Here is a 5,548-nt window from a genome sequence, read left to right on the forward strand (position 1 = left end):
TTCACACTTAACCAAGGAGGGAGATCATTTATAAGCATATAGACATAAAGTAATGTCCAAAAGCTCTCAAAAATTCTTTTTCTGATACCAGCAAAATGTTTCCTGTTTTCCTGTATTTCTTCTCTCTTCTGTTTTCTTTCGCAATTTCTCTAATTGGGCAACTTTCTCAGAGGAGAATAGAAAGATTTAAAATGAAGATAGCAAATCACCCCTTATTGATAACACAAGGCCAAAACTGGTCTTAAATACTGGAAGCTGTTCCTGCAATTGTCCTCCCCCACCTGTCTCTGCTCTTGTCTTCCAGAATTTTTCCTCCAGTGGGGAAGCCATCCCAGGGAAGCAAAGATCTGAGGAATATATGGAAAGCATCCTGACAGGTTTCCAGTTGTTTATGGAGTGCCTTCATTGCGTACACACAAATGAGACTGACATTCGAAGAGGGAGAGAATACCCTTCCTCCAGAGAGTTGAGCCCCTACACAAACCTGGGGGTTGGCAGATTCAGAAACAGGGTCGGATCCCACAAGGCCTTGTATGTCTTGCCAATAATTTGGATTTTGATCCCATGGCACGAGGAAGGTGAGTGTGCTTGTGTGTGACAAGCAGGGCTGGCTTTGAGAGATTACAGGGGCAGTACCTTGGAGGATAGACTGGAGAGGGTATGACTCAAGTGGAGAACTCTTGGTCATGGGGATGACCCAACTCAGCCACTCCTTGGCTTCTCAGAAGAGAAAAGTAGAGACGGGCAGGGAGGGCACCTCCATCCCCAGCTTTGGTGTGGCTCCCCTGGCCTAGCTCCCTTCCCTGGCTGGCTCTCTCCTGAGTATGTACGCAGACTGATCCAGAAGGGTGAGGGAACCACAGGAAGCAGTTCAGCCTTTCTCTGCCTCGGTGGGCAACAGGCATTCCAGTGTGATCCTCTAGTGCAGTGGTTCTCAACCTTCCTAATGCTGCGAGCCTTTAATACAGTTCCTGTGGGTGAGAACCGCTGCTCTAGTGTGTTTTTCAGGGGGGTTCGACACCACTCTCTCCTGGGTTTTTCTGCTACCTTGCCAGTCATTCTTTTTTACTATTATTATTTCAGGTTAATGTGAGGGTCCACACAGATTCCATAGTTTGCATTTGTAAGATTAAAGTCTGATTCATAGGTGTGTCCCATACACCTGTGCAAGGTACCCATTGGGCGGGAATTTACTCAACCCACTTCTCCCTCGCCTGTGATTGAATTTCATGAGTTTCTTCTCTCCTGTGAGCATGTGGGTGTTAATCTATGAGCTCCTGTTTAGTACTGGAGACACGTGATGAGGTTTTTTCCCTTCTTGTGATACTTCACTTGGGAGGATGGTCTCTGATTCCCTCCAGGTTGTTGCAAAAGTTCCATTATCTCCATCTTTTTACTCGTAGGTTTACAGCAGCATGATTCACAATTGCAAAGTTGTAGGAACAATCCAAGTGCCCGTCAACACAGGAATGTATTGATACCTTTTCCCTAACTGTAAATGCTGGAGCACCTCAGGGCTCTGACCTCTTCTGTATCCCTGTTCTCTCCCTGTCTGTCTCCTGCACTCCCAGCGCTAGGAATACCACCCGTGTGTGGATGGTTTGCCAATGGACATCCTAGCTTCTTTACACTCCAACTCCACATCCCTCATGTCCACAGGGATGATGAAGAGACCTCTACTCAACATTCCCACCCCCAAAATTTTTTTTTTCCTTAGGAGACAGAGTCTCACACTGTCACCCTGGGTAGAGTGCTATATGGCATAGCTCACAGCAACCTCAAACTCTTGGGCTCAAATGATCTCTTATCTCAGCCTCCCAAGTAGCTGGGATTATAGGATCCTAGTTTGGGGAGATTTTTTGTTTGTTTGTTTGTTTTTATTTTTAGTGGAGACAGTGTCTCGCTCTTGCTCAGGCTAGTCTCAAACTCCTAAACTCAGGCAATCCACCTTCCTTGGCCTCCCAGCACATTTCCAAAATTTACTTACAAATTACCTCTCCCCAGACCTGTTCCTTCTCCAGTGTCCCTGACTCTCACGCTCCCATCATCCGACTTTGAGAATCAACACAGAATCCTCCCATTTCTTGCCACCCTCTCTGTGAAACATCAAGTGCACCATTGCCCAATGGAAACATAGCACAAGCCACAAACACAAACGCAAGCCACATATACATATATGATTTTAGATTTTCTAGAAGATAAATTAAACAGGTAAAATGAACAGAGATTAATTTTAATAATGTATTTTAACCAGTACAGTGTAGTCAGAGCGTAGTATTATCATTTCAACATGGAATCAATATTTTTTTAATTATCAGTGTGGTATTTTATTTTATTTCTGTGCTGTCTTCAGACTTCAGTGTTGTGTATTTTACAGACAGCACAGCTCGGCTCAGAGCTCCCGGCTTACATGAGGACAGCACAGCTGTAGGTCAAGCCACCTCTGTCTGTGGTCTGGGTTATTGCCTCATCTTCCTGCTTCCCCTCTGACTCCCCCAAATGCAGTTTTTCACAAAGCAGCCAGAAAGAAGCTGTCAGACCACAGCACTTCCCTCTTAAAATCCTTCAGTGGCCTCCCACCTCCTGAGAATACGGTCAAGAGCCCTCTCCATGACTACAAGGACCAGCGTGCTCCGGCCCTGGCTCCTCTTCCTTCCTTGTCAACTCTCCCTCGGTCCCTTCTGTGGCTACGTCCCAGCCCAAGCCTCCTTGCTGTCCTTCAAGGCAAACAGGCGAGCCCCAAAGCAGACCCTCTCGCTCACTGGTCCCTGATTCCAATCTCTGATGCACTGCTCTCCTCCCCCCACCCCACAGTACCTTCAAAACCAGTCCCGCACCCTTTGGGCTGTGGGAGTCTAAGAGGGGAAGAGTTTGCCAACATGGGCCCTCTCTGCCCAGCTGTGCCGTCCAGTTATCCTGAAACGACTGCTGCTGACCACTGCGGGGGACGGGGGGATTTCAGGACCTCAGCTGATCTACTCAGGCTGTACCTAGGAAGAAGCACAGGTCCTCTCTGACCCCAGGGTTCCACATTTATTCAAGTGACTGTCTTCAATCTGGGGTTGCAGTGCTGACTGGGAGTATGGGACAGGGGGCCAGCAGTTTATTTCTCTTTAGCTTCCCCATTGATTCTCTGTCCTCCCCAACCAGATCCTCTAAGACTATTGTTTGGACTTTGGTCTTGAAAGTTATCGAGATTTCTGAGTGTCAATGAAATAGCAGAGTATCCTCGTGCTTCTTTTTCTTCTTTTGCATTTCTGAAATCCTCCTCTAAAGGCACAAGAGAACTTACCAGCCAGGCAGGAGAGAGGCTAGAGCAGTGGTTCTCAACCTTCCTAATGCCATGACCCTTTAATACAGTTCCTGTGTATTAAACCTGTTCCACACATTGAGAACCGCTGGGCTAGAAGATGCCGGACATTGTGGGCTGGGGTGGGGGTTGGGGGTCGGGATGGTGGGGAAGTTTAGTATCCAGCCACTTACAGAAAGGTATTTCTATGAAGAGGTATTCTCCATACTGAATAATAAAAATTTAAAAAGTACTAAAAAGATCTATAGTGTGATGAAATGACACCATGATGTGCTACAAATTCACTTCTTCTTGCACAACCCATGATTTCCCAATGAGGTAAACAGACATTGCAGAGGAGAGGCCCTAGAGCCTTCTGATAGGCCCATGGGTCTGCAGAGCTCCAACCTTCTGGCCAAGGCACATTCACGACAAGTGCAAATAAACATCCACAAACATGGGAAGGGTTAGCATGTGCTGGTGGTCTCCATGAGGCTAATGCTTGACCCAGGCTTCCCTGTACTGTACATTTGTTTATTGCAGTGTCTTTATGGTCAAAATTTTTTCTACTTCTTTAGTTAAATTCTAACTTGCAGCTGGGTATGGTGGCTTACACCTGGGAACACTCTGAGAGGCCCAGGCAAGAGAACCACTTGAGCCCAGGAGTTCAAGACCAGCCTGAGCAACACAGTGAGACTCTATCTCTACAAAATATTTAAAAATTATCCAGAGGTGGTGGCATACAGCTGTTGTCTCAGCTACTAGGGAGACTGAGGCAGGAGGATTGCTTGAGCCCAGGAATTAGAGGTTGCAGTGAGCTATAATCACAGCACTGCACTCTAGCCTGGGCACCAGCATAGAGTCTCAGAAGCACCTCCAGCCAGATCTGACTTGTCCCTGGAAGTATCTGAAAGTCAGAAGAGAATCAGTAGAGAAAGGCATCGGCTGTGGCTAAACACTTTAGAGAAGCAAGTTGATGTCTTGTCTGTTTAACTTATCTTGAAAAACCCAAGTACCTGTAATGTGAATATGTCTGCTGCCTCTAGCACGTCAACTCACTGCAGAAGGAGCCCAGTGGAAAGGGCTACTATGTCCCTTCTGCCCTGTGATCACTCAGAAGGACATTAAGCCCACTTTTCAGCTGGGAGAGCTGATTTCCTAGATCAAAAAACTAGAGCCCCAGCTGAGAGCTCTCCTACAGATGAGCCCAAGGATGAAGAATTTCCAAGTGGATCTGACCTTGAAGGTGGACATAGCCAACATCCATCTCATCATTTCTGATGACCTGAGAAATGTTCACTGTGGGCACTTGAAACAAAATAGGAAACACATTCTGAGAGGTCCAACTATGCATTACGTGTCTGGGCAGCCTTTGGTTTACTTCCAGGCACCACTACGAGGAGGTGGACATCAGCACAAGCAAAGACTGGAATGTGGGTGTTTGCAAAGAATCAGTTAGTTAATTGACAAGGAGAACTTGTACTGTCTTCGGCACTTGGCTTCTGGACTGTGGGTTTGGTGAAGGAAGGTGTCTTCCTGCCAGCACTCTACCTGGAACTGGCATCTTGGGGAAGCCTCAGTTAGACCAAACGGGGATTTTCCTGGATCCAGACGTGGGGAATCATTTCCTTTTGTAAGGGATCCCATGTCTTTATATTCACTAAAACTTCTGCCATAGAGCCACTGTGTCCAGTTTTTGCTCCTAAAGATGGAATTAATGATGATCAGAAAAAAACAATGATGATCAAAGCTTCCTGAGTATCCATCCTGTGATGAACTCAGGCATTTCCAGTCCCCCAATTTAGTTCTGGGCAAGTCAAATAAACCTGTGAACACAAACGCATCCGTAGGAAATTCCTGTGTGCTCACAAGCAGGGCTAAGGATTCTCTGCTTAGCCATATAATACAAAGGTGTAGCAGAAAAATATGGGTCACTTAACGAACTATAAGCACAGGTTAATTTTGTTAATCAGGTAAAAATACATTTCAAATATAAAGTATTGTCATGTGGCTTTCTTTGGGGCTGATGGTTTATATCTTTTCCAATAAATATTTTGAACTTGGGGGAGAAAGAAAAGAAGCATCTCCACAGAATCCTGGGACCTCTAGGCTGGAAACCACCTGACAAAAACATCAACAGCACTTATTTCTGGGTGGCGAGATCTTTGTTTTCTTCTTTGTGCTTATCTTTATTTTCTGCTTCCTGAAAAATGAGCCCTCGTAACGTGTCATTTTGTTTATTCTGAAAAGAAATCAATG

The sequence above is a fragment of the Otolemur garnettii genome, unplaced genomic scaffold (assembly GCF_000181295.1).
Source record: "Otolemur garnettii isolate 467f Iridium unplaced genomic scaffold, OtoGar3 scaffold00115, whole genome shotgun sequence".
NCBI lineage: Eukaryota > Metazoa > Chordata > Mammalia > Primates > Galagidae > Otolemur > Otolemur garnettii.